This window comes from Cupressus sempervirens, chromosome 7 (assembly GCF_028749045.1).
Source record: "Cupressus sempervirens isolate cs-2001-9-10 chromosome 7, ASM2874904v1, whole genome shotgun sequence".
Lineage (NCBI taxonomy): Eukaryota > Viridiplantae > Streptophyta > Pinopsida > Cupressales > Cupressaceae > Cupressus > Cupressus sempervirens.
The window spans coordinates 722,017,928-722,022,308 of record NC_143124.1 but is presented as its reverse complement, the minus strand read 5'-3'; positions in this window follow the sequence as shown (position 1 = coordinate 722,022,308).

The following is a 4,381-nucleotide window of genomic DNA, read 5'->3' as shown; positions in this document are numbered from 1 at the left end:
GGTTTTTCTCTATCATTGTGTCTTTTTGATCAATTGCTTCACATTTATAAAGTGTTGTTGGTAATAGGTCTAACATATTTTTTTTGTGCTCGTCAAAAACAGATTTGCGTTGGAACAAATGTGGTAATTTTGGATCTTTAGGTATAGGTCTGTAGCATGCTCTATTTATGTAGGAAATGTCTTCATTTGTCTGTTTAGAGGTCCTCATACGGTTCAAAACGGAGACAAATTGTTCATTTCTCTATCTAATGACAGTTTTCAAGTTATAATATTTGATATTGTCAGTCCAAAATGTGTATGGAATTTTTTTGCCATTAATTCTTGGTTGCTCGAAAATCCACCCATCGCATACTGTTTGTGCTTGGTAAAAGTCACCACAAAATATGATGTCTATGTTTCCAAATGATTGAGTTGGTGTATGTTTTATTTGACAGAGTCTTTTGTCTATATTGTATAGAGTTGTTGATGCTATTAGTGATGTCTCATCAATTAAAAGAACTTGAAGTTGATCCAGTCTCTTGCTTAAGTTGTCAAGTGTATCTCAGTCTAGTGGTGTGATGTTTGATGAGTTACACGGTAGATGGAATATCGAATGCATGGTTACGCCTCCTATATTGTATGCAACCTTTCCTGTTGATGCTACAATGATGCCTTTTGGTTTTAGTGGATCACTATGTAATTGTTTATCATAGAGATGGATCAAAGCCTCATAGAGTAGCTTTATTGTAAAGGTATTCCCAGTTCTTGCTCCCCCTGTTACGAATAAGTATAGTGGTTTTTTTGGGAAAAGTTTTTTTGTCATAATTGCATCTTTTAATATTTCTTATTGCTCTCTATTTAATTTTCTTCACATTGTGTAGTATTCTTCGGTCATTTGTAAGAATGGGTGTGCAATTTTTGAAAATAATGGATTATGAGCAATTTGAATAGTTTGGTTTGGTTTCAGTTTTCTATTATGCTTTAAGGCATTAGCTAAGTCATAGTGTTCTTGTGTTGTTGCTTGATTCTCGGACTATAAATGGTAATTGAATATTATTGTTGCATTTTCAATATTCTCTAGTTCCTTTTGTGCATCGTCTATGTTACCCCATGCATAATCATTGAACATTCTCTCAATCTTTGTTATTTGTGTCTTTTTAGCATTGAATGCATCGACCCATGTGTTGTGTTCTGATAACAATGTTTCCTCATTTACTCGAAAAGGTATATACAACATTAGTTTCTCTCTACAATAATTCTGATAGTCAATGTGTGGATTGTATTTCACAAAATGTATAATTTGTGCTTTTTGTCTTTTTTGGAAAATAGTTCATTTGTTATAGTAGAGTGCAATGTACTCGGCAAGTGATAAATTATCTAATGTCATTGGCCTTGATATGTTTTTTTCTATTACAGAGGCATACATGATGTTGTCAGAGTTGTCATGTTCTTTAGCTAATAGTTTAGGACTTTTGAGCATGCCGACTCTGCTCTCTGATGGTGCAATGTTGATAAATACAGTTTTTCTTAATGATCTGCATAATGCCAATGACAATGCAATATGGATGGCTTGCCAGCTAGACATTTGTTGATAGTTTAATAATGCATTTCCAAGTTTGCATATGAATTTTGTTTTATTGTCATAAGTTGTTGTTGTTTGCTTGCGCAACTGTTGGAAGGCTAGTGTTGTTGTTGTATCTTGCTTTATCATATAAGAGCAACAATAAGATGCAGTAGCACATGCATCTAGAATGAATTGTGTATCAGTATTTGTGTACCATAATGATGGCACTTGCTTTGCAAATGCATTTGTCCAGGTGTCAGTTGGGTCTCTTTTTAGTAACAATGCTCTTCTTTGTAGCCTTATCTGCAGCATTAGGATGTAATCGTCTTCGGTTGTGTGAAAGTCATTGAGAAATTGGTCAAATGTAACATCTTTTGAGTATTTTTTATGCTCAAGCTGTTTGAAGAGGTCTATTGCTTTTTCTTTGATTCTTGTATCTGTTGTTAATAAAGGCTCTAGAATAGTTGTTTTCCTCATTGGAGGCATAGGGAAATTGAAGCGACAATTTGATGTCCTGTATTTTTTGCAGCTTCTTGTGTGATGGTGCATTTGAATTTTGACAAGGTTTTTATCTAGAAGTGTAGAATTACAAGAGATATATTTCTCAACAAAGTTCTCGATTTCTTGATTTGTAGATTGTCCATATATGGGTGCATTTTTAGTCCAGATCATAAAATGCACATGTTCATTTCCTCTATTTTGGAATTCGGTGACAAAAAAGTAATTTGACACCTTGCCAAACAATTCTGTATTTTTTAACATCATTCTATGGAATGCATTGAGCCGATGATTGAAATATCGAGTGCATAGAACTGAATTTTGTCTTATTTGAAAGTCTAGATTTCTATCTTCTATAGTTTCAGTCTCTTTACGAGTATTGCCAGCATAGATATTGTGTAGAGCTTGTACTAGTGGCAGCCACAAGTGTTCAACACTTGTGAATGTGGCAAAGAATGTTGGCGGTCCTAATTGCCTTATCATTGCAAATATGTTTTTCCATGTATTGTCCAAGTAGTCAAGTGATGTACGAATACTCTTCAATGATCTTAAACCGATTGGCGATCTTGAAATTTGTTCAATATTTGCAAGCGTGCGGACATCTTTTGCCAACAACTTTTTACCTTTGAGCTCAGCTTTTCTTATGCAAACCCATGCAATTGAAGAGATTTGTTGAATAATAAGTTTTATTGCTTTGAAAAAAATGTTTGTAATATGTGTTGCAAAGTCATTATCAAAATGCATGAGCTCCCATTTGATTATTTTTTGGAGCGAGAAATTTGACACAACGTGTTGCGGTCTTGGAAAACCATAGAACAAAGTTGGGAAGTTCATTTCCTCTGAGTTTTGATGTAATGCCCCGCCAAGGGATCAAAAGAATTTCACTAAGTTTGCCAAACAATTTTTTTTTTAAACATGAAAGATTAACCATTCATAACATTCGCATGATAGCGGAAGCAATAGCAATATCCAACTGAAAGTAAACATAACATAATAGATTACATTCTTTAAAGATCCCTTAACGTTGAATTACATCTAATCATAACTATTCATCTGACATCACATCCTTATGAAATAACAATGATACATCCAATGTTCTTAAATAATATTACAAGTGTCCTTTCGTAATTACATTTTAGATTAGCTCAATCATCCACTGTACATGTTACAAGGTATGAAAAGCTTAGAAGAATAAACATTCATATAAATAAATTACATCATCATCCAATAATAATCCATGATGCAATAACATAATGAAACCATATGTCATAAATGATACATCATCACAAAAGATATAACATCCATCATAAAAGATAACCATATATCACAACATGAATAACTAAGTGCAGGATTCCTCCCAACCGTAAATAGCATCATTAGACCATTGTGGATCCTAGCCATCCCTCCGTGTCTAACATTCCAAAGCACCAAAGAGATCATCGGTATTAACATAGTAGGAATGTCACTCCTAAAACATCCTACTAATATGTAAAGTAAAGCATAAGATAACATCATCTAACATATGCAAATCATCAATATAAGAAACATACTAGTAAATACATCCATCATAAGGTATATCATCTATCATAATGATCCAAGAACATAATGAAGATAAATACCAACCAAGAATACTCCAGCCATGGTGTCTTGGACAGATCTCAAATGATAAGAGTGAAAAACACTACCACCCGACCGCATGGAACCTAAATGGTCCACTCCCACCGTGCTGAGGAGATAATCTCAAGTCCCAAACAGGCTATCAAAACCACAAAGTATAAATCTCTATAAGTTCAGGAATCCTAAAAGTATACTACTCAAAGGTTCTAGCACACACAAAATTGACATCTAATTCCCAGAGGCACACAATGACATGTAGGAAACCTACTCTGCAAGCGGGAAAGTGTCATCGCATTTATCACATACAAGTTACCTTGGCAGTTAGCTAAACTCCACGGGTCCATACTGATCTCATGTGGCCACTAGTATCCTCTCATACTGACGAGGCATACTATGGAATGCAAGGTCGCAACCATGCATTCTCACTACTCCCATCCTAGCTTGTACAAGCACTCAAGGCATGGGCGAGAACAAAACACTTATCTTTTTAGGTTCATTTAATCCCCATTTAGTGTGTAAATGTTATCACTTATTAACCAAACTTACAATGAGTTACCCTGGCAACCATTAGGGCCCCGGCCCCCATTGCAAGCCACTTCCCGACACTACAAGTAGATTACCTACCCTAAGCTCATGGAATCATAAAATCATCACAGTCCTATACAAGCAACTGTAAAGAAAATCCAAAAGATAATCCATAAAAAGAATCATCAAATATCCATG